This window comes from Lissotriton vulgaris, chromosome 4_1 (assembly GCF_964263255.1).
Source record: "Lissotriton vulgaris chromosome 4_1, aLisVul1.2, whole genome shotgun sequence".
NCBI classification, from domain to species: Eukaryota; Metazoa; Chordata; class Amphibia; order Caudata; family Salamandridae; genus Lissotriton; species Lissotriton vulgaris.
Genome location: NC_141691.1, coordinates 395,698,439 through 395,725,126, shown reverse-complemented (window position 1 = coordinate 395,725,126; position 26,688 = coordinate 395,698,439).

Sequence of the window (26,688 nt, the reverse complement as noted above, 5' to 3'; positions counted from 1 at the left end):
AAGATTAGGCTGTTTTGGTTGGCCAAAACTGATTTAGTAAAACAGAACTATGATTGGAAACATTGTAAAATTGAGCATAACGAATGCATCAGGGAGTTATTGGGTTAAATGTTTCAAGCGCTTATGACTAAGGAAAAAGTTGGTCATCAATCATAAGGGTGTAGTTCATTAGTAGATGACTTGAGTGGAACTCATTACTGCAAAGGAAAACTATTCTGGTGTATGTACTATGAAGTACTAATTAAATATGAGCTACTATTTAGAAGAAAATACCTGAGATGCGGTTAAGAAATGGAGTCACTCCGTATGTAGAAAAAGCGTGTCAGCATTTATCACGATGAGACGATTTTTTGAAAAAAACCTCTTCGATAATTGAAAAATCAAGGATACACATAGTTTAATTCCCTAGTTGTTGTATGGCAAGGGTACAGGCTGCTTTGGAGAACCTAGTTATCATGTACCTGAATTTCGATTGATTTCGGATATCAATACATAAACGCTACGCACATCAGGTATACAGGCATGAAACTGAATGTTCTGTGACAGGATGGAAACTTCAGCCGTGTTCAAGTGCTGTAGACCAATGTATATATTGTGATTCATTTTTACATTTTTGTAAACTACTTGGTACATACTAATTGGCATAAAGATGTGAGAGAGAGATATGGGGCAGTCTATGTCTGATATTTTGCACAAAGCGTCTCTACTGCTAGTGCGATATTTATAGCGATGGAATCCGTAGTTATCCAGTCAAAGTGGGCGGGGCAAGTGGGATTGTCGGCTTTCTATAGAGGAAAAACAAAACATATGGGGGATGGTACTGCTAACGTCAGCATCGAGTTTCCATACTTATATCACAGAAAAAGATTATAACCTAGTGCGATTTTCTCCGTGGTTGTTATCTGTATTCGGACCCGCGTTGCTGGCCGAAGTGGCGAGGCATCTGATACCTCGTGTAGTCAGTCGACTTTAGTACGGCGGAAATGATGCGCTTATGTAGCCCGCATTATGGTGAGTAGCAGTGTCTATCAGTTCCGCATTTTAAAATGGTGTCCACTTACTTTATAAAATTGTAGGCTCTCTACAGATAAAAAAAACAAAGAATATATGGAACGGTACTGCCGGCATCTACATCGAGTTTCTATACTTTTATCACAGAGAAAGATTTTCACAGAAAAATGATTTTCGGCGTGGTTGTTACCTGTATTAGGACCCGCGTTGCTTACCGGAGTGGCGAGCGCCTGATACCTTGTATAGTTGATCGAATTTGGTTGTGCACACCAACTTTTGTTCCTGTTTTTCCTTTCGAGATTTGAGTAGTGCATCGCGGTCGTAAAACCGTGCTCTTTTATATGCTTCCCTAACAAGGTGATGGGGATAGCTTCGTTCCAGGAATTTTTTCTCCATTATAGCTGATTGGGCGTCATAGTTCTTTAAATTGGTGCAGTTTCGTCTCACCCTCTGGAACTGGGAGAATGAAATGCTGTCCTTTTGGCTCCTCGGGTGATAGCTTGTAAAATGAAGGAGAGTATTCCTCGCCGTGGGCTTGGTGTATAGATCTACCTCCAATGTATTGGAGTTGTGTCTGATGTAAATGTCCAAAAATTCTACTTGCGATGAATTGATATGGGCAGTAAAGCGGAGGTTGATGCCAGCAATATTCAGCCAGGTTAAAAATTCTTGTAGAGTCTGATCCCCATTGGTCCACACAAAAAAGATGTTATCAATGTAACGGTAACAATGGGAATCAGACTCGAAGAACAGGGCCATCTCGTTGTAGATATGTTTGGATTCAAACAACGCCATATATATATTCGCTATTGACGGAGCCATGGCTACCCCCATGCTCATGCCCTTTGTTTGTTGATACATATGGTCACCAAACTGGAAAACGTTCTCTTTAAGGACTAATGAGAGACATTCACGTATAAACGGTTTAGAGCAGGGTATGCAATACTCATCTATGAACCACATGGTTGCATCTGTAGCTTCTGAATGAGGGATGTTGCTATACAATGATTCGATGTCCAAAGTGACCAAAAAGTCGCTATATTGATTGAAGGGCAGATGTTCCACCTTAGTTATTACATCCCCTGTGTCCTTGATGTAAGATGGTGTCAAGGGAATATAAGGTCTCAAGATGTTACCAAGGTATTTGGAGACCTTTTCAGTGGGGGTACTTATCGTGGAGACGATAGGATGATAAGGGGGGTCCTGTTGATTTTTATGTATCTTTGGTACCCCGTAAATGCAGGAAACCTTCTTATCAGACTTATTTAAAAAGTCATGCTCTTTTTTATTGATAATTCCTGCATCTAATGCTCTGGTTGTAATTTTTTGAATAGCTTTAACTACTCTCTCTGTAGGGTTCTTTGTGATTTTTTTGTAAAAGGCGGGATCATCGAGCATTTCTAACATATTTGTCTCATAATTGGTGGAGTCCATTGGGACTATACCTCCTCCCTTGTCACTACTCTTTATAGCAATAGATTTATTGTTCTTCAATTGATTAAGAGATGTGTGTCCTTCTTTAGAGATGTTGTATCTGGGTTTAGGGACAAACCGAAGGGCTTGTTCAAGTTTGTTTGAAACCACTTTTTCAAATATGGCCATTTCTGGGCCAACATGGTCCAGTGTGGGGGTAAACGTTGATGGCAGGGCCATTATGTTCTCTACTCTGTCATCTGAATTTATGTCTTCCCTGTTCATGAAGAATTTTTTTAATCTTATCTTTCTAAAAAAAGAGTGAATATCCTGATGTAGTTCAAATAAATCAACTTTGGAATGGGGGACAAATGTCAATCATTTTGTTAAAAGGGACAAATCTGCAGCCTCTAGATTGTATGTTGATAAGTTAAAAATGGGTATTACATCCATTGTCTCTGATACTGTTTGCTGCAGGTTTCTAAATAATGGTGAGGCTCTTGGGGATACTGGTGATTCTGATAATGGCCTCTGGGTTGGAGTTGGAACCTTACTCTTTGACGTCCCCGCCTGGCACTGCGATGCCCTAAAAAAGGTTGACGTGTGTTTCTGCGTCCATTTTGGGGATTGTAGGGTCCCTCCTCATGATAATTCAGGTTGCCCTCTCCATCAGAGTCAGGATCTAAAGAATCCGAGAACGTATTGATCTTTTGAAAGTTGTAGTTAGGTTCTCCTTGGTGATGATCTGTTTTGTAAAAGGTTTCCCCAAGATAGGGATACGTACGTTCTAGGGTATAGAATCTTTTGTCCTTCGAGAATTCTTCATTTTTCCTTTTGGTCAAATATTCCATGAAGGACGAAATATCTTTTTTGACTGTCTCTAATTTTGAGGCCTGGTCCAGGCAGGGCCTGGCTATGTGGGTGGGGGTCTAGGGGCCATTTTGAAGCCAGGCAGTGTACTTTGTTGTGCCTGCACCCAGTCTGCCATGCTTTCATCCATTATGCCCAGGGGTACTCAGTGGTGCATGGGTCGAGTCTTTCTGTGGGGTGTCTTGTATTTCAACATGATTGAGGGTATGGATGGCATTGGATTGTGGTGTTTTTCGATTTTTTTGGGTGGTGTTGGGGCCTGTCCATGTGGGTGGGGGCCATTTTGAGGCCTGGTCCAGGCAGGGCCTCGCCATGTGGGTGGGGTATAGGGGCCATTTTGAAGCCAGGCAGTGTGCATTGTTGTGCCATAGGCCTGCACCCAGTCTGCCATGCTTTCATCCATTATGCCCAGGGGTACTCTGTCAGTGGTGCATTTTATTGGTCTTTCCATTTTGGGGGGTGGGTATAATAAAAATGCTTACTTGCAAACTATTAATTGAAGCGCTACATATGCAACATTTATTTAACTGATGTTCCTCTGGCCTCGTTTGCTTTTAGGTGCAGAAAGACGAATCATCAGCCTCATCGTTCCTCATCAGTGCCAGGAACAAGTCCTGCTGCGGTGTGTGCAGCACAACGTCACGTATGGCCACAGACAACTCTGCAACTTGTGCAACTGCGGCCTGCTGTTCTGACATCTGAAGAAGATGGCCCCCAAAAAAGTTGCCCATAGCTCCTCTAGCAAGAAAGTTGCCAGTAAGGAGCAGAAGAAGCAAGTGGCGCCACTTACCAAGGAGACTGGTGTTCCGACCCCCGCATTTTTTGGGAAAAAAAAGTACGCCTGCAGCAGCAGCAGGGTCTGCTGGGAACCAAGTTGGGAGCAGCACCTCCGCTCCATTGGGCTCAGTGCCACCACCACCACGCCAATTTAGGTCCAAGCCCTTGAGTGCTGCAGAGGCAGCCAGTATAGTTGTTCAATCACCATCGACCAGTGATGTTGGCTCATCGCAAGAAAGTAGCAGCATCCCTCAATCAACACATGTTGTTGTAACTCATCTGACGAGTGTTCAACAACCACAGCCGCAACAACAACCACATGTGCAAGTATAAGCCCAAGTACATGTGGAAGGAGAGGCGTCGCAAGGAGAGGCGCAAGCAGAGGTGCATGGAACGGCACAAGTGCCCACAATTGTTGTTCCTCCCGAAGTAGGGGCACATCAGGAAATCGACATTCAAGCCGAGGTATCATCTGAGTAAGCCACTCCCCCTGATGATTCATTGTCTTCCAGATCCCCAGCAAGGAAAAGATCAAGGATGGTGTCTACATCTTCTTCAAGCCCCCTTCCTTCTGATAATATGGATGAAAATTGGGAACCACCACTGCCGTCTGAGAGTGAGGCACACCATGATCTGACAAAGGTAGCTAAGCGTAAAAGGAAGGTCTCCGAAAGTCTCATAGTTATGGAGTGTGATGATGACGCTGAACAAGAAGTGGCGTATACTCCTGCTGATGAAGACTCTCACGACGACGACGCAGTCATCATAGACGTCACTCGAGCCTTAGCGGGCATGCAGCAAACAGACATTTTTACCCTATCCCGAAATGCTGCTGAGCGTGATGTTGGCGACGTGTCAATGGGACCACCACCAATGCAGTTAACTAGTACACCACCACCTACAGCTTCCATATTTTCTCGCCAGAACGGAGCTCCATCCACCTGAACCTCCATTTCCTCAATTAGTGGTGCTGTAAAAGCACAACGTAGTAAATTTCGGCAACACACATCCTCCACTTCATCTGGCATTAGCATTCCCAGTATCGCCTCCTCCGCCCCCCACAGACATTTGAAGTCCGCAGTTTGGGACTACTTTAGTGTAAGCCCAACAAGGGAAAACATAGCCATTTGTAAGGTTTGAGTTAGTCATGGTAAGCTTGGTACCAACTATGGTACCGGAGGCCAGAGAGGTCATCTTGAGAGACAGCACACTGTCAAATGGCATGCGCACCTAAGAGAGATCAAGGCAGCCCGAATTGCAAGTCAACAAATTGTATCCGTTGATGTTTCATCTGATGATGACGAGGAGGAAGAAGTGTCAAACATTTCTTCAGTTACACCCAGTACCCCTGTCAGCAGCACACCCCCTGCAAGATATATGAGCCACACTAAGAGTGTGGGAGAGAGTGAGACACCAATGCGAAAATGTACATCATCACTGAGCGTAACTGGGTCGAAGAAGTCATCATCATCCCGTAAAATGGTCCAGCCCACCATTAGAAGCATGTTGTTTTCAGATGCGCCATTTGAACGCAACCACCCAACGGCGCATCTGTATAACACTAAGCTGGCTAAAATGCTAGCGCTGGACCTTCTCCCTTTTTCTTTTGTGGAAGGGGTGGGTTTTCTTGAAATGGTGGCAACGCTCTGCCCTAAATGGAAGGTTCCTAGCTGGTTCTATTTTGCCAGAGTTGCGGTTCCAGCACTACATGAAGATGTGCTGGAGGTGATTGGGGCAGCTTTGCAGAAGAGTGCTGTTCACACTATACATCTGACAACAGACATGTGGACCAGTTGCCTAGCCATTGATTACATGTGCATCACTGCACACTTAGTCTCTTTTTCAGGGGTTAAAGCAAAGCTAAACGCAGGTGTTGACACGGACAAAGTTTATAAAGCTGCTCGGAAACATGCAACACTAGCCATGTTTGCCATGGAGAAAAATCATACAGGAGAAAACATTTTGCATGAGTTTAACACAAAGGTCTTTCAATGGCTGTCCCCAAGAAAACACATGATTGGTTATGTTTCCAAGGATAATGGCGCCAATGTAGTTAAGGCCATGGATAAGGGTAACTATTTCAGAGTGCCGTGTTTGGCGCACTGTATAAACCTGGTTGTTAAAAAATTCTTGAATGAAGAAAGTCCAATCTACGAGTTACTGACCTCCTGCGGAAGAATGTGCACACATTTCAACCATTCTTTTAAGGCCCGAAAGCAGCTGAGGTGCCTGCAACATGAACGTAAAGTGCCAGTGAAAGCACCCATCCAGGAGGTGGTAACACGTTGGAACTCAACCTTCTACATGCTTGAGCGTCTGTATGAGCAGTATGCGTTAGTCGATCAGTATTTCCTTAAACTGGGTACACCTATGATAGACCTGAGGATACAGGTGGAGCAATGGGAGCTAGTTAAAAGCCTGACAGACATGCTTCGTCCTTTTGAGGTCTTCACGCGTGCAGTCAGCAGGGAGGACTGTAATTTGGGAAAAGCTATCCCATTGTTGCGCATGCTAGAGCACCAACTGAAGGCGGTGTCTTCTACGTTTCAAAAAGATGGAACGCAAGAAGCATTTGAGTTGGCGGAGAAGTTATTACAGCGCCTACTTCGCGATGAATGTCTTGAAAAGATCCACACAGAACAGCATTACATTTCTGCTACTATTCTGGATCCACGGTACAAAAAGGCAGTGGCCGTCAGAGTATTCTTTCCTTTTGATGACGCAGATGTTACAAAGTACAAACATTGGCTAGCTGTGTCAGCCACTCGTTGGAAAGAGAACGGCAGGAAATTGAAGGAAAAGGCAGTACATCAGCATCAGCAAGCCATCCGGAGTCAAAAAAATCCACTTCTGCATCTGTGGCAGAGGTGAGTGATTTTCCCTCTCAGCCGTTAATGACACCAGCAACCGTATCATCTGCACCAGACACAACAGTAATATTGTGTGAAGAAGAGGATTGGCTAACTCAGCTTGGGTTGGCTTGGCTAATGGCTTCGCAGCAAATAGACGGCTTCAATGAAACCCAACTATTAGCAACCAAAAGTGGCCGATCGGGTAGGCCTATCAATCTACCTGTCTACCAGCATCGCCTGGTCATTTGTTAATAGGCCAACAATGGATACAGTGCATCAAAATCGATCTGACGCAAGACCCCGACAAAGGCATACGGAGGGCTCAAGACCTCTCGCCAATCATAATTTTCAACATCTATATACATCCAGACTTCAAGAACAAAGTGGAGAAAATCCTCACCTTAAAAGCCCTCATCAAATCCATGCAATCCATCTTCCCGCAGGCCGGGATAGTTGTGTCAGGTGACTTGAATATGTTCTTGCTTGAAAAAGACAATATTCTAACCAGGTCTCAAAATAAATGGAAAGGCGGATCAATCCCAAGCCTTGTCACTAATCATCGAAATAAGGACAAAATCGGCCAACAGTGCGCCTTGATGTGTGCAGAGGTGGGAATGATCGCTTTGAACGGCCGCTTCCCACAAGACCAACCAGCAGCCTCAACCAGAATTGCAAAACAAGCTCACTCAGTCCTGGACTATACCATTGTGGAATTATCGGTCTTGCAATCCATCGTAAATTACAAAATCATCCACAGAACGGAGAGCGACCATAGTGTACAAGCATTTGAATTCAGCCTCCAACATAAGAGGGCCACAGCATACGAAGTCTTGACCGAACCCCCAAGCCTTTACAATCTCAAGAGACTTGTGTGGAACGGCAATAACAGTAAAGAGATAATGATGCACATTTATAACGCCCAAACCGATGCGACCGGAGATGACCCACCATCACCCGTGGACAACTGGGGAAGCCTGATTACAACATTAATAGAAAGATTTGGCAACAAACCTCGCAGTCATCAATCGATCTCGGGCAAAGCCCCTCAAGTGTCCCTAGGACGTATAGCATACAACAAAAGGAATGTAAACCAAGAAATTAGAAAAATACAAATGACAGCTAAGATAACGGATGAAGACATAACCAATCAAATATACAAACTAAGGCAAAATTACAAAAAAGAAGTATGGCTAGAAAAATCTAAACACCAAACTGACATCTGGCAATCATTATTAGCACACAGCAAATCCAATAATAATGCTAAATTTTGGACAGAAATAAACAAAATCGCTAATGGAGCTGCTAAGGACTCCAATGCCAACAAACTTGAGGATGATTGGATACAGTATCTAGAACACACACAATGCAATAACACGCTCGCATGGAGCCAAACCCCCCAGACCCCACACCCAAAAAACAACCAAGATGTGGACTCACAGTTCGATGCAAACTGGATAACGCCGTCACAGGTAGAAATAGTACTAAAAAACTTAAGATCAAAAGGCGCACCCGGACCGAACGGCTTACCGAACGCCTTGTTCAAACAAGATCGTCAGTTCTGGGCGGAACATCACACCCCTCTATATAACATTGTTTTACAGTCAGAATGCATTCCTCAATCATGGAGAGGCAGTATCCTCCATCCAATCTTTAAGGCAGGCTCAAGATCTGATCCAGCTAATTATCGCCTCATAGTGTTCATAGATGTCGAGGCCAAAATCTATGCCTCAAATCTGTTGACGGCCTTAGAAGACTGGGTACGTACAGAAAAAATCCTCCCGATCACGCAGACAGGTTTGAGGCCTGGAACCAACACCCTATGTAACCTGCTGGCGTTAAACCTCTTGGTCGACAAAGCAAGGGAGAAAACTACCAAGCTGTACACGTGTTTTGTCGACTTAAAAGCAGCGTTCGACACAGTCCCGAGGGAGGCCTTATGGCAAAAAATGGCCACCTGGGAAATACCACCAAAGCTGTTGCGGGCAATTATAAACCTATACTCATCCACCTGGGTAAGAATAAAACTAGGGAAAGGCGAAAGAATGACTAGAAAAATACCCACCCACATTGGCCTCAAGCAGGGTTGCGTATTGGCACCAACGCTGTTTAACATCTTCTCAGCGGACCTGGATAAGAGCATCGCGGAGACAGAAAGCGACCCACCAAAGGTAGCCCAGCATAAAATTAGGAGCATACAGTACGCAGATGACATCGTACTGTGCAGCCAGACCCCGATGGGCCTCCAACGCTCCATCACTAAGCTCCACGATTACATCAGCGCACAGGGCCTGCAAATTAATTTCAAGAAAGCAAAGATCGTCTGCTTTGCCTCGTGATTAGGGAGAAAACCCTTCAAATGGCACATTGCAGGCAACACCATTGAGCAGACTGCCTCGTACAAATACCTGGGCATAGTGGTCGACTCCAGATGGACTCTGAATGACCACCAATTGTACAGAAAGGCTCAGGCAAACAAATTATGTTTTGCACTAAACCTACTGAAAACAAAATTGAATTGCCCCTCCAACTCGCACCTGTTGAAGGTAATAGCTGCCAAGTTTCTACCATCTCTAACTTACGGGTTGGAATTGTACAGGTGTAAGGTCGCAAACTTCTTGAACAAGCAACAGTCAGAGCTGTTCAAACATATTTTCCACATCCCGAGGTTCGTATCCCAATCGCAGATCCGCCTGGAATTTGGCCTAACAAATCAGCACCAAGTCCGACAAGCGGCTATTTTAAAAACATGTTGGAAACTAAGAGCAGCTCAAGAAGACACGCTCATGGATCTCTGTTGGATGGAGATGAAACACCAGAGAAAATCAAAAAATGACTGGAACACAGTTTGCGTGAATGCCCTGTCAGAACTCAATCTGGAAAAGGCATGGAATTCAAACCAAACCTTCGCGGCTTTTAAAAAAGTGACCAACGGAGCCGCAAAGCAAAGATCATGGCTATTAGATAAAGCAGCAACAGCGAGCAAAAAACACGGGTGGACGGTGTTGGCCACGTATGGGAAAATGGAGCCTCAACCTTACTTAGTCAACCATATATCCACGGCCGCCCAAAAGACTTCTAAATCTACGGCTGGGCACCTCCACCTTATAAGAACATACACCAGCATGGAAGCAAACATGGTCGACCACAGACTGAAGACTATGTGGGCAAAAGGAAGAATCATTGTTGCACATATTATGCATCTGCCCCTCTCTGAAAAATCTGAGACGCTACTTTCTCCTTCATGCATTCCGTTTTTTAAAAATTAGATCATGCCGCTCGGCTGTCATGCTAGCACTGAACAGCCAACAATTGCAGACAGCTTGTAGAGCATTAAAGAGGACAAGGGGGAACCCATTTAATCACTCGGGACCATGGGTAGCAAGTATTTATCAAAACAACAAAGGTCCTGAGCAAGGGAGAATAAAGAAAACTTGATATATATAGATCACAATGGAACTCTATATAGTCTTAAAATTCCATGACCAGCCGGCCAAGGAATATTTATTGATTCAATTATTTTATGATGTCAAAGTTACAGCAATTAACCCAAACAGTATGGGTTAAATTGGGGCACAGTCCTGTGCCATCCAAGAAGGGGAGAGCAAGAGGGTAAAGGTAAGTGGGGAAAGTTATCAGGCAAACAAAGTGAGCTGACAGGTCACTGGCATTTAGTATACATTTAACAGTGTATCCTGAAGTCATTCATACACACAATAGTATTATGTAGGTACATGTATGAATTACTTTAAGGTCGACGTTTCGATCCCTAGCTCAGATATAATGGGATCATCATCAGGACAAGAAATTGATATTGCCTGAACATAATTAATAATAACACCGAGTTGGAGACCCGGGAGGGTGTAGGCTTCAGTTCAGAGGGCCCTCTTGGCGGGGTTGCGCGAGCCAACGTGATTCTTAGTGGGTTCACTATACTTCAATCAAAGGTTGTGTTGAAGTTCTGTCGAAACGCTGATCAAGGTTTACAGACAAGCCCCAATCGGATGTTTATAACGCGGGTGCGCTGTCCTCGCGTTTCCTCAATCAAAAACAGGCGACGGAGTGCGGCCAGGCAGTTAACTGGTCCGCTATGGGAGACAAACGTTCTCCTGAAGGGTTCCTTCGCGAGCAGCCTCATTGATCGGCACTCCAGGAGAACGTTTGTCTCCCATAGCGGACCAGTTAACTGCCTGGCCGCACTCCGTCGCCTGTTTTTGATTGAGGAAACGCGAGGACAGCGCACCCGCGTTATAAACATCCGATTGGGGCTTGTCTGTAAACCTTGATCAGCGTTTCGACAGAACTTCAACACAACCTTTGATTGAAGTACAGTGAACCCACTAAGAATCACGTTGGCTCGCGCAACCCCGCCAAGAGGGCCCTCTGAACTGAAGCCTACACCCTCCCGGGTCTCCAACTCGGTGTTATTATTAATTATGTTCAGGCAATATCAATTTCTTGTCCTGATGATGATCCCGTTATATCTGAGCTAGGGATCGAAACGTCGACCTTAAAGTAATTCATACATGTACCTACATAATACTATTGTGTGTATGAATGACTTCAGGATACACTGTTAAATGTATACTAAATGCCAGTGACCTGTCAGCTCACTTTGTTTGCCTGATAACTTTCCCCACTTACCTTTACCCTCTTGCTCTCCCCTTCTTGGATGGCACAGGACTGTGCCCCAATTTAACCCATACTGTTTGGGTTAATTGCTGTAACTTTGACATCATAAAATAATTGAATCAATAAATATTCCTTGGCCGGCTGGTCATGGAATTTTAAGACTATATAGAGTTCCATTGTGATCTATATATATCAAGTTTTCTTTATTCAGCTTGTAGAGCAGCAAGATTCTGTCAAAAGTCACTGCAGCTAATACAAATTACTGAGAAACACGATACTATAGTGCTGAAGCCGGATGCGTGAAGTATAATGAACTGATCCATAGAACACCCTCTCCTCTCTCACAAACACTTCAATTACATGGATTCTTAGAAAGTTTTCCTTTTAACCATTTGAGACTTTGTACTCTTTTTTAATCATGTGTTTTATGTTACAATATTGTAAAGGTTTTAATTAACTAAATACAATGACATTTTCACCCCTGCTTCTCAAAAGGTCCCAGAAAAAAGTAAGCAAAGTGGAGGAACCCTGATGATGGTGCAGGCCTATCTGAATGACTCAACATAGGTCTATGTTCCTCATGACCCATTGGCGTATTGGCATGGGAAAAGAGATGTGTGGCCAGAGATCACCAACCTGGCTATAAATTACTTGTCTTGCCCACTCGCAAGTGTGTCTTCTGAACGTGTTTTCAGTGCTGCTGGTGGCATTGTAACTTCCAAAAGGACCTGCCTCTCGCCCAAAAATGTGGAGAGGTTAACAATGATCAAGATGAATCAGCACTTCATACCACCAGATTACAAAATACGAGAATGCACGCAGGAAGAAGACGAGGAGGACACCAACTTAGATGAGGGAAGTTCTTCTCTGTTAACTGACCTACTCCCATCTGAATTCGCAGAGTTTGAGGACGAGCTCTTCTTCCCTGACACCGAGCCCTGAAAATGAGTCAATTAATCACTAACTTTCTTTTTCGTCCTTATTCACTTTTATTCCTGTGTGTCTGTCTTTCTTTGTTTTGCAAAATCTATATAAAAAAACTTTAATCAACTAATCACAAAAACAAGCCCATCAGCAGAACTGTCTTCACTTATTTGCTTATTGATTTGAAGGTGCCGCAGTCTGCATTCCTCAGGTTCACAAGTTCACAAGAACATGCTCCTCTATCCTCCTCCTCCAGACTCCTATTCCCCTCAAAGCAGATGGCTGGATTATGCCCAATGAAGAAAGACTCTGCACTTGTGGGGGTGCTCTACTTCTTTGCGGGTGAGTTGACGGGTCTGGGGCATTGCTGTGAAGGTCTAATACCGGATAAAAGTGGTTTGTAGAAAATCGGAACAAAAAAAGTTTTTGCGCTTTTGATCACTTGCCTGTCTTTGGGGTGCTGTTTGGGGGGCATTTAGGTTGTTGGGGTGGGTTTTGGGGTCTGGGAGCACTGCTGCCACAGTCTAATGTTGATTGCATTTGTTTTTCAGAAAATCCGTGGTGGAAAAGGGGAGTTAGGGCCTAGCTGCAGAGCTGATTTTGATTGCATTCCAGGTAGGCCCAAAGTTTCCTACGTGTGGCTTTTCCCGGTTTTGCTTTTCGGCTTTTTGGGGGGGTGAAACTTGTTTTTGCCCGGGTTCACAGGTCTGGGGGCCTTGCTTGGAAGGCGTAATACTGGCTAAAAGTGGTTTGGAGAAAATCGGAGCAGAAAAAGTTTTTGCGCTTTTGATCACTTGCCTGTCTTTGGGGTGCTGTTTGGGGGGCTTTTAGGTTGTTGGGGTGGGTTTTGGGGTCTGGGAGCACTGCTGGCACATTCTAATGTTGATTGCATTTGTTTTACAGGAAACCCATGGTGGAAAAGGGGAGTTGGGGCCTAGCTGCAGAGAGCATTTGGACTGAATTCCAGGTAGGCCCAAAGTTTTCTAAGTGTGGCTTTTCCTGGGTTTTGCCTTTTGGATTGTTGGGGGTGTTAAACTTGATTTCGCCCGAGTTGACAGTTCTGGGGCCATTGCTGGGAAGGTGTCCCTGGGGAAAAAGTTTTTGCATTTTCTGAGATTTAGCTCACTCTACCGTTTTCGGCGGGCTGTTTGTGGGGGTTCCTGGTGTTTGTGGGGGGTTTGCGAGTCTTGGAGCAATGCTGGGTATGGATACTTTTGCTTGCTTGCAAGTGGTTTGAATACAATCCATCGTGGGTAAGGGGGGATTTGGGCCTACTTTACTTTCAAAGTACGTTTTGTCAACATTTTCTACTAGGCCTCGTTTTTTGAGATCTGATTGGGGGTCTTCTACATTTTTGCGACTGGGTTTAGTAAGGGTCTGGAAGCACTACTGGGAAGGTCTAATTTTGTTCTAAAACACAGTTTACAGTACACCTAGCTTGAGGGGAAAGATCCGCTAAATTAATTCGCCCATACTTATTTATCCTTCAAAAGGAGTCTCAGACAGAGTACGCACTTTCAAAAATATTGTACTGTCTATTAGGAAACTCAAAGTGTGACTTTTTGCACTACACAGCGTACATACCTTATATTTATTTGTCAGTGGTGTTCTAATATCACTTCCTGTTTTTCCATCAATAATTACAGGCCGGGTTTTAGCCTGTGCAATGGGAAACAAGCATTTACAATGCAACGGTTTCGACTTTGAAAAAGTTAGAGCTATTGGCATTGTAAATGACAACATTTTTATTTATGTGTTGGTTTTCAAAACAGATAAATAAATGGCATTGTCATTTACAATGCCAATAGCTGAATCTCTCGCAAATGCCGCACACAAACACACAGACCCACAGAGTCCCACACACATACATTACTGCAGAGCCACAGGCAGAGCCACACATACACAGAGCCACAGGCACACACAGCCCTCCCCCCCATCCCCCCCCCCCGTCGGGACACACCCTCCAGGGCCAGCATGGACGGGAAATCCTTGTAGTTGAAGATGCCGTTGGAGTCGGTGATGCAGGTCTTCCACAAGTTGGATCAGAAGGTGGCCGTGGTGATGACCGTGCCGTCGATGCTCGACACCTTCCAGTAGTCGGTGGGCAGCGTGGAGCAACAGTTTTCATAAATAAGGTCCAAAGTTTCTATTAAGAGGAAGGCATAGTGCAAGGATTTTTGGACCCACTGGCAAACGTTTTGTGGATGTGGACTCCTCAAGAGGGGTATATTTTCAGCTTCCTGCTGCAATATGGGATCGTTTGAGCCCTATTCCTGGTAGTGCAGTAAGACAGTAGCACACCACTTAAGGTGCATTTGAATAAACACATTTCAGTTGAAATTCACAACAAGTAACATGACATCATACATTATTTAGGAAAAGTTGTGGTTTGTATAGCTCTAGGTCTTTAAAATAAAAAAAGCATTTTAAAAATTGTTTCAGTGCTTTTTAACCTTTTTTGTCTCAAAATTGTATCATTAACACTTTTTTTGATGGAACAAATGTATTGTATTGCATTTATATAGCGCCTACTACCCCTGATGAGGCCTTCAGCTGAATTACGCAGTTCTACTGGAAACCAAGGTTGTTGGTTAGCCGAGTACATTGTTGGTCAGTAGGATTAGCCTTGTGCTTTCAAGGAAGTAATCAGGGCTTTTAGTAGCCCGGGTCTCACCGGTGCTGATTACGGGCAGTTTTTTAGGTCGAGCGACCTATCTCAATGCGCATGCGCATTGAGCGGGAGCTCGATATAAAGTGGCTTAAACAGAGCTTACAGAGATCAGGCGATTCCCAGGCGATTTCTTGCAGTGCCGGTGAAAGCTCGCTCAATGCGCATGCGCATTGCCATAAAAAGCGTGTGCACAGACACCAGCCCCCCTCCCACAGTCATCCCCCAGCGTGCGCTGTGCCAACAAGCCTTTGAAGTGAAGCTTAGCTTCACTTCAAAGGTATCCGCTACCCCCACCCCCTGCTTCACACGTTTCTCGCATTACTCCTCCCTCCCTCGCCTCCCTCGCCCTTCAGCGTGCCCTGTTCACCATGCTCCCTTTCTTCCTTCGTTCTTTCCTTTCCTTCTTTTGGCCCGTCAGTCTCCATCCTTTCTTTCCCTCTTCCTTGTTTGTTGTTGCAATTTTTATACTGCTTGTTTTTCATTTTTAATACTCTGACCCTTGCTTGGCTTCACAGCACAAAGACCCCCCACCTTGTTGCTTTAAGGCAGACGCACCTGAAGGTCGGCTTTAACTATTATGGGAGGCTTTTTTTTTAAACAAATTTCTTGGGGGCTCTTTTTATAAAATAAACAAAGCATGTGAAATATCTTTTCACACAGATCTCACCTATTTTGACCTCTGAAGCTAACCAATTTTTCTCTCCATACTCCGGGTATTTAATGAAAATAATGGGCATTTGTTCGAAAAATCTAGAGCACCCATTCTTATCTCAGATTTTATTACCACATAACTCCGTTTTGCCTGCAAATTATGATAATATCAACTGAAAAATGCATTTCATCCACATATTGAGAAAGTCCAGTAAATTCCCTAAGAAATAGCCAAATGATTTTTTTTCCACTCATTGATTATTTATTATTATTCGTTTTTCACTTTGCTCGTTTTTTCACAAAGCCTGTGTGCAATCTTTGAACAGGTTTAAGACCCGCACGTTGATTAGTTTTGAGCCTCCACATGCTGGGCAGATACATTATTGTGTTCCTGACAGCATAGACTCACGCTCTCTGAAAAATATACTTCTAATAGGGCACCTTGGGAAATAAGACATGCGTCCGAGTTTTTCTGTTCGATGTTGCTGTGCCTTATTTCATATAATAAAGAACTTCAGTTTCTATGTTATTTTTTTTCTGCATGATTGCAAAAATGTGTCTCCTTTCCCTTTATCATTCTGGATTTGAGCTGTAAATGTTGGGAAATCGTGTCCTATATCGATTTTTCATAAGTAACAACGTTCTTGTCAAACCAGCTGATACATTTTACATACTTATTGTACCGCTTTGTGTTCATGTGAATCCCACCTATCGTGAAAATTAGTCATTGATAGTTTTCAACACTGGCCATGTTCACTGGCAATGCAATATACTGACTTGCAGTACTTTCAATTCTGCAGTCCCAGCCCAGAGCATACCGAAATCTTCATCTCTTATCCTCGGTCAGTAGCGGTCGGTGGTGGGAGTAGCTACCGGGCGGTGATGTGGGGAGGGGCAGGGTGGGGGGTAGAAATCTATGGATTATGGAGGTTTACATGTAAGTAAACATATACATAAATAAAACGAATTTCGTTGCGCACACTGCATCCCCAAATGCGATGCAGTGCACGCAAAGAAATTCGTTTTATTTATTTATATGTTTACTCACCTGTAATCCTCCGTAATCCATAATTACTACACCCCACCCTTCCCCTCCGCACGTCACAGCCCGGCAGCTACTGCCACCACCAACCGCTACTGTCCTCGGAAACATTGTCCAGTTTGCACAGGTTTATTTATTTATTTAGTGCTATTTAGAAAATAATTGGTCTCTATGTCCCTATCTGCGTTTAAATTGACCAGTCTGATCACTGTTGGGTGCTGCTGAGCGTCGAAAGAAAACACAGAGCAGCATGTTGTTCTCCTCTGTTGTGCCACTGCACCCTTTCAGATATGCACCTTCCGCTCTTCATTTAATACATGGTCCTTAGCCTCTGTACTTCTCATTCTGGTGCAGATGTCTAGTGCATTCCTTGTGAATGGGAGACGGGGTCTCTTTAATATTCATGTTCAGTGGGTCGGATATTGTAGAAAGATGAGACACTTGAAAAGAGTAATAGTGCTATGCTGCAAGTGCGAATTGACAATAGCGTATAGGCTATGGTACGTAATGTTACGCTTGACTGGAATTATGCTATTCTGCAGCCACATTTTTGCACTTTCCAAATATCTACCACCTTCTGCGTCATTTTTTTTAAATTTCAACTAAAAAGGTATTGCTAGCGCAAACGGATCAAATTTTAATTTCAAAAGAAGTGTGGCGTGGTGCTCCATAATGACAGTCTGTTGTTCAAATGGGTGTTGTTTACGGTTCCAAAGGTAGCTGAACCTTTTCCTCCTGCTTGCATCACCAAACACGCCCTCATTGCCCAGTTGGAGGCCGGCCGTGTAAAGTGCACTTCAAAGGCCGCTCTCCCTGCTCCGCCCCCTGCTGAAGCCAAGACGCATTTCTCCTCCCCCCTCCCCACAGCAATGCCCTCCGTCTTGTTTCTTTTTATTATTCTGAATGTCTAATTTTACCCCGTGTAGAGCTGTGTTTATTCTACGGGTAAGCAACCTTGGAGACTGCAGCCCATGTCTGCTTGCCTTCAACTGTGTTTTTACTGTAATATATGGACTTCGTGGGCTGTATTTGATTTGTGTTCGGCTCTGTCTAGTCTGTTGTTCAAATGGGTGTTATTTACAGTTCCGCAGGTAGCTGAACCTTTTCCTCCTGCTTGCATCACCAAACACGCCCTCATTGCCCAGTTGGAGGTGAGGAGCGGCGGGTGTTGATGAAAATGATCTGATAGCTTCAGATGGGCTCGTCACAATTCGGCTTCGATAGTTTTCAGTGACACAGCCTTGGCTTATTCTTCAACTATAAACGTATCCATGCATCCATTCACCCACCCATTCACATTTGCATCCATCCATGTGTGCATCCATCCACCATCACCTCCAAATCCACCTCCACCACCACATCCACCACCACATCCAACACCACATTCACCACCACATCCACCACCACATCCACCACCACATCCACCATCACATCCACCATCACATCCACCATCACATCTACATCCACCGCCACATCCACCGCCACATCCACAGCCACATCCACCACCACATCCACCACACCCACCACCACCACATCCACCACACCCACCACCACTACATCCACCACCCCATCCACCACCACCACCGCATCCACCATCACCACATCCACCACCACATCCACCACCACCACATCCACCATCAACTCCAAATCCACCTCCACATGCACCACCACATCCACCACCACATCCACCATCACATCCACTGCCACATCCACATCCACCGCCACATCCACATCCACCGCCACATCCACCACACCCTCCACCACCACATCCATCACACCCACCACCACTACATCCACCACCCCATCCACCACCACCACTGCATCCACCACCACCACCGCATCCACCACCACCACATCCACCGCATCCACCACCACATTCACCATCACCACCACATCCACCACCACACCCACCACCACATCCACCACCACATCCACCATCACATCCACTATCACCTCCACATCCACCATGACATCCACCGCCACATCCACCACCACATCCACATCCACCGCATGCACCACCACCACATCCACCACATCCACATCCACCGCATCCACTACCACCACATCCACCACCACCACCACATCCACCACCACATCCACCACCACACCCACCACCACCACATCCACCACATCCAACACATCCACCACCACCTCCGTGTGGGGGCAGGAACGGGCACACGGACAGCGGGAGGGGAGGCGGGAATGGGCACAGGGACAGCGGAACGGGGGGCAGGAACTTGGTTTACAATCTACTCACCGTGCGTTGGAAGTGGTATGCCGGCGCTGAATGGCCCTTTACTAAAACATACATAAATTGACGAATACAAACAGATGAAGAATTCAAGGAAATAGAGACAACATTCCGTAGACGAGTGGGGAAAAGACACCACATCTCCTCCCATGACTTGAAGCATCAACAAACATAACACGCATTTACAATGGGCTGGAGACACGGACAGCGGGAGGGGGGCGGGAACGGGTACACGGACAGCGGGAGGGGGGGCGGGAACGGGCACAGGGACAGCGGGAGGGGGGGCAGGAACTTAGTTTACAATCTACTCACCGTGCATTGGAAGTGGTATATCGGCGCTGAATGGCCCTTTACTAAAACATACATAAATAAAGTGACGAATGCAAACAGACGAAGGATTCAAGGATCAGAGACAACATTCCGTAGACGAGTGGGGAAAAGACACCACACCTCCTCCCATGACTTGAAGCGTCAACAAACATAACAAGCATTTACAAGGGGCCGGAGACACGGACAGCGGGTGGGGGGCTGGAACGGGCACACGGACAGCGGGAGGGGGTGCGGGAATGGGCACAATCAAAAGGCAGCACTTTATTTATTTATTTATTTGCATACTTATAACGCGTTGGGAATCGACTCCCTGAGGAGTATCTCCGCGCCTTTGGCAGCATTTGAGACCAAGCAGGCTCTATCTTAAGTTTAGTAAACGCCTAAATGGAACTAGTAGTTAAACAGAAAAGTTTTTAATTTTTTCCTAAAAGGAAAATGTTCCTTACAGACTCTGATGTCGTAAGGAAGATCGTTCCAGAGCTTTGGTCCTGCTACAGACAGAGCCCTTCCTCCTTGTCTGGTCTTCCAGAATCTGGGGACACATAACAACTCTTGATAACCAGATCTCAGAGCTCTCGGGGGGATGTAGGGAACACATTTTTTAGTTAGATAATCGGGACCTTTACCGGTGAGGCATTTATGGATGATGCAGCACGTTTTAAACAACACCCTCTGTTTCACTGTGAGCCAATGCAGTTGATTTAATAACGGTTTTGAGGGTGTGCGTGCTGGGGCATTCAGAACTAAACGTGCCGCCGTGTTCTGCACGACTTGGAGTCTGGTAATGATGCCCTCATTGACGGCTAACAGCAAACCATTACAATAATCCAGTCTGCTCAACACAAGCGACTGAACTAGAGTTTTCCTGGTGGTATCAGGTAACAGGGGGAATACCCTTCGGAGAAGACCAATAACGTGGAAACAGGAGCCTACCACTTGATTAGTGTGATGTTTAAGGGCGAGCTCCTGATCCAGTTTGACTCTTAGGTCTTTCACTACCCCTTTGGGCACAGGGACTGGGCATAGGTCTTGAGGCCACCAGTCCGGAGTCCACAGTCGTTTGGCTTCTCCAAAGAGCATCACCTCAGTCTTTGAGACGTTACACTGAAGGAAGTTTGCTGCCATCCAATAAGCCACCTCTTTCATCCCCCGGGCAAAGGAGTTACGCTCTTCGGGAGTCATGATTTTGAAAGGGAAGAGGAGTTGAGTATCGTCTGCATACGATACAGGGATGAATCCGTGGGATCTCATGATGTTAGCTAGGGGTGCCACATAGATGTTAAAAAGCGTTGGGCTCAAGCAGGAGCCCTGCGGCACCCCCTTAGAGATCTCCACCTCCTCTGACTGGTAAGGACCCAGTATGACTCTCTGAGTGCGCTTGGTGAGAAAACTCCTTAACCAGGCCAGCGCCTTGCCTCCCAGACCGATGTCAATTAGTCTGGAGGTCATGATATCATGTGACACAGTGTCAAACGCCGCTGACAGATCTAAAAGCACCAGGATAACGGAATAACCCTTATCCTGTAGCATATGAAGATCGTCAGCGACGGACAGCAAGGCGGTCTCAGTGCTGTGCCTGGGCCTGAACCCCGATTGGGAAGGATCAAGTCCCCCCGCACTTTCTATGTATTTAGATAAGTGCCGGTTTACAAACTTCTCAGTGAGCTTCCCTAGAAAAGGGAGGAGGGAGATGGGTCTCAAGTTTGTCAGATCGGTCCAGGGAATGGAGTTATTCTTACGTAGAGGTCTGACCAAAGCATGCTTCCAGCCTTGGGGGACTTCCCTTGTGCTCACCTGGACTTCTTCCGTTGGCGGTCGGCCTGGAGGAATGACAAAAAGAAACCTTTGCAGAAAAAAAAATAAACCACCGCACACCGCCGCAATGACGTTCTCAAAGAGGCGGAGAGGGAAAAAATCACCGGAACGCCCACGAATTGCCTCGCACAATGACAGACGGACCTCTCTTCCAATGGCTAGCCTCCATTTATGGAGCTAGCCAATGGAAGAGAGAGGCGGGACTAAACAACATACTGTTCTAACATAAGATTTCGCCTGCGCGAACGCTGCTGCGCAGCGGATGCCAGACGAAACCTAAAAAAGGATGAAGTCAGGCTTCACATTAGCGAGCCGCAATTCAGCTTCCGCCAGGCAGGCAGTGAACAGGGTGTCTTCTGGTCATCAACATTGATGGACGGAGCGTCAGATGGAATGGAGGAGTCCCGCTAATAAGAGGAATGGTTGGATGCATGCAACTTCCCAAATTCAACAGGACAACTACAACAACATACAGATACAGTATCCGTTCTTTTCTAATTATCTTTTAAGTGATGTTATTGCTGTGAACTTCTATGAGTGTGACTCTGCATTTCTTTGATCTCTGCTTCTAAATTCATCCCTACAGCCATTGTATAGGTTTTACTTCTGCTATTTTTCAAACCTAATTTAATGTACGAAGTGTTTCTCTGAGTGCAGAGATAGGCAAGTGAAAACGTATAATTATTACTGCAGCCCTGTACTGTCTCATTCTTTCATTCACGGTTGTCGAAAGTACTACTTACTTTTCAGTAACCATGCATGCAGTAGTGCATGCACTTCCTTTATGGCACTTAAAAGATTTATGGATAGCTTTGTACCCAAAGATTTGTTTATCTTCAATTATTGTTTGTCCATGTTGTGCTTTTTTTTTCTTCTCTCAACAAAACTTTCCCAGAAAACCCCATTCCCATCCATTTTCCAAACCCTAACCCTCTTCTCCAGGGCTGTGTGGTTTTGATTGATGTGTGACAAAATGACAGCAATAATTCCACACACTTGCTGGGGAGGATAAGGTCATAGCAACAGGCTGGTGAAGGAATCCGAGGATATATTCTTTTTTTTCTTTTAAACCATTTTTATTGGCATTTTTCTCCAAAAACTGAACATTGCAGTCATCTCTACAATAAAGTGCACTCTGCATTTCCCCCCCGCACCCGCCGCCCCCCCATCCATTACCCATATTGAAGCATACAGTTCACATACAAAAGTGATCACAAGGTGGGTTCTCCATAGTATCATCAACATTACAATTATCATAAAGTCTCTTTGTCCTTCAATATGCACCTCTCGTAGTGAACCATTATAGTCCGGCATCCAGTCCGTGATAGCTTCGCCATTTCCCCCATACTTTGCGGAACTTCCTAGGACACCCCCTTGCCTTGTATGTAACTCTCTCAGCCGCCATATACATATCTAGTCCTCCCCTCCATTCTTCCAGGCGTGGGATCTCTGGTGCCCCCCAGTATTTCGCAATGTCCCTCTTGGCCACTACTAAGGCCAGTACCAGGAAGGTCAGCAGAGGGCGTGGAAGATCCACATCGATTGTCATGCCCAATAGAGCCAGCTTGGAGTCAGCCTGTAATTGACTCAGTCTTCAGTACTGCTGACAGTTCCGTAAAAACATCTGACCAGTACCCCTGTATTTTAGAGCATGACCACAGGACAAGAAAGAAATCCCCCCTGGGGTCCTGGCAGCGCAGACATTTAGCATCGTCCGTCTTCCCCATCTTCTGGAGCCTCACTCCATCAAAGTAGGTTCTATGTAATACGTTAAATTGGATAAGGAGGAGTCAAGATTTAACTGCTACCTCTCTGGGATGTGTTAAGACCAGTTCCCAATCAATGTCCTCCATGCCTCCCACATCTGCCTCCCATTGTTGTCGAAGCTTGGCCAAGTCCCCCAACATGTTATTCGTAAGGGTCTTATAAGTTAGAGATACCGCCTTTAGCTGGATGTGTTCCTGTAGGAGCCTGCCTTCAAGTGGGGCGAATTCTGCCAGGTCTACGGTGTCAATATTTTGGGCCCCCCATGCATGTTTTAATCTAGTGTATTTGTACCTCTGTGTGGGGTGAAGGCCGAATTCCGTGGTCAGAGCCGCAAATGTTTTCAGTTGCCCTTTGGCAATGACATCTCCCAACGTGCAGATCCCTATGTCGTCCCATCCCCTGTAACCCGTTAATTTATGGAGCTCCGTCAGCCACGTGCAGTGCCTGATTGGTGTTTGTTTCGTTGGCTTTCTGTCCCACCCCATGCGTTTCGTGGATGCCCTCCAGGCAATAAGGGTAATGTCGGTTGCCGGTAGAAGACGTTTCCGGCCATGCCCTCCCATATAGATAGGAAAGGATGTGTCTGGGCGCTAATTTGTGGTGCTCTAGTGCATAAGAAGGATGGTCTGCCTGTGCGTGTATCCATTCGTTGATCGGGCCAGATGTTCCGCCCAGTAATATGCTTCCAGATTTGGGAGCGAGATCCCCCCACTATACTGGTGCCTCTGTAGGGTGGTCAGGGCCACCCTAGGTTGTTTACCCAGCCATATAAAGGCACGTAGGTCCGTGTGTATCTTGGGGAAGACTTTTGGGGGTAGGGGATAGTACTCATTTTGAAGGGCGTACAAGTACTTGAGGAGAATAATCATCTTGTACATATCCGCTCGGCCTAGGAGGGTGAGTGGGAGTAGCCTCCAGCGGTCCATTTCTGCAATAGTTCACCATGATACGCTCAATATTACGGGTGTATGAAATATGACTATCCAGGGTGAGGTAGACCCCTAAAAACTGAAAGCCCTCCGCTGTAGTGAGCAGCCTTCCTGGAAGGTCCGACCATGCATCTTTCCCTGAGGGGTCGTATAAGACCGACTTATGCCAATTTATTCTGTATCCGGCATGGTCACCGTGCATTTCCAGTTCGTGAAATATCTGCGGGATCGACGTCTCCGGTGAAGTTATATATAGAAGTAGGTCATCCGCATATAGCGAGATCTTTTCCTCGTTTACCTCTGCTTTGGTCCGCTGAAATCCCCTGATGTTCGGGTTCTGGCGAATTCTAGCCACCAGAACCTCTAACGTTAGAGCGAACAAGAGTGGGGAGAGGGGCACCCCTGTCTGGTCCCTCTTCGTATTTGGAATTCCCGCGAGAGGACTCCGTTTACTCTCACCCTGGCCCTCTGTTCAGTGTACAGCAGTTGCACTCATTTCTGGAATTTCGGTCCGAAGCCGAATTTCTGTAGGACGCCCTCCAGAAACGGCCAGTGTACTGCTTCGAAGGCCTTTTCCGCATCTAGGGACAGGAACCAGTGCGGGTCCTCTCAGTCCGGACCTCTTGCAGCCAATTGTGAGTGCGCCTAAGATTCAGCCTGGTAGCCCTGTCTGGGATAAATCCAGTCTGATCAAGGTGGATCAGCTGCGATATCACCAGTCGCAATTTAATCGCCAGGATAGTGGCCAATAGCTTTGTTTCCGAGTTTAATAATGAAATGGGACGATAGGACTCGCAAAACTCTTTTGGTTTGCCGTCCTTGTGGATAGGGACAATGGTAGCCATGGTCAGGTCAGGAGGGAGCCTGCTGTCCTGGAGGGCATCCTCATATAGGCCCTTCAGATGTTTCACTACAAGGTCAGCCATTCGCTTAAAGAATTCGGCTGGGAAGCCATTGGTGCCTGGTGTTTTCCCCGGTCACAGTTTGGCCAGTGCCTTAGATATGCCGTCGAGAGTAATATCGGATTCCATCGCTTTTGCGTCCTCAACGGACAGCGTCGGGAGGTCAGTTTGGTCCATATATTGCAGTGCCTCTTCACATGTCCCTAAATCTCTAGATTCATAGAAGTGTTCATAGGGATCTGCGAATGCCTCAGCTATATGTGCGTCTGATTGTAGTGTCATTCCCTGAGGGTCTTTAATCTGCTCCACCCATCTCTCCGCCCGTTCTTTTTTGCTGAGCCACGCCAGGAGCTTACCAGACTTGTCCCCTACATCGTTTAGGGGATGCAAGGTAGCCAGTGCCTGTGTTTTCACCTCTCCTGTCACCAGTTCTCTATATTGTGATTGTCTATCTGTGAATTTCCTGATTGCCACTGGGTCTCTCGAGTTCTGGCATTCCCTTTCCAAATCTAATATGTCCTGCTCGATGAGTTCGGCCTCAGAGTGGAGCTTTCTTCGTTCCTCTGCTAACCTATTCTTTGCCCTATCTCTCATGAGTGCCTTGAAAGCCTCCCAGAAAACCACTTTCGAGGTCACCGAGCCCTCGTTTTCGGCAATATAGACTTTGACATCCGCTCTGAGTCCCCGTATGACATTTGGGCTTTGCAGATCCCATGCCGTCAAATGCAATTGCCGCCCATCTCCCTGGCGTTTCGCCCACTGTCTGATTATTAGCTGTGAGTGATCTGATACTCCTCTAGCTTTATATTCTGCTACATCTTGTATTGTCAAGTGATGTCGGGCCATAAAGAAGTAGTCCAGTCTCGAAAAGGCCTGGTGGGCGCACAAGAAGAACGAGTACACCCGTGCCTCAGGGTGTAGCCACCTCCATGTGTCTGTGAGACCTAGGTTTGTCGCCCATTGGGACAAATGTGTCCGTGTCCCCACCCTCTGTGTTGTGCTTGATCTATCTTTTGAGACATCCAAAACGTCATTAAAGTCTCCCCCTATGATCTGCATGGTGTCGGCTGTTTCCAGCAGTATGTCCGCTACTTTCTTAAGTGTGGGAGCCTGGAGTTTCGGCGGTGCATAGACTGAAACTATAGTGTAAGCGCATCTATTCCATATCCCCTTGATAGCCACGTATGTTCCCTGGGGGTCTGTCCATGTTTGTGTTATGGTAAATGGAGTGGTCTTTTTCAGAATAATGGCGACTCCTCTAGAGTCTTACGTGTATCCTGCATGAGCTAGCAGCTTAAAACGACCTCTGGCTAGGAAGCCGCACTTAGTACCTTTGAGGTGGGTTTCTTGTAGGAGAGTGATGTCCTAGCCCACACGTTTCAGATATGAGTTTAACCAGTCCCCTCTTAATCTTACTGCCCAAGCCATTCACATTCCAGGACAAGATGCTGATCCCTCCCCGGCTCTCCCGGTGTGTGTCGTGGTCAGCTAACATGATTTGGGCTTGAAGTGGTCAGGCGGGCAGCCCCCGTATGGTAAGCAGCCCGGGTATTCGTGCGTTGTGTTGTGGCGTATCCAAGGGCACCTCTAGGCATGTGGGAATGACGGTCAGCGCGGAGGCGCGGCATAGGGCACCAGTAAATTTGACTGCAGTTAACCAACTTACCCCCCCTCCCAACAAAGATCCCCCCAACAGAACTGTTTCAACTGTTGCCCCCATCCACCCCCTCCCTACCTTCCCCCCCCCGTCCAGCCCATTCGTGTATCCAGCAACCAATAGGACTTTCAGGCGGTGAAGGTCTGTCGCCCACCCAAAAGATCCCAAATTAAACTAGATTCAGGATTCAAACTTGA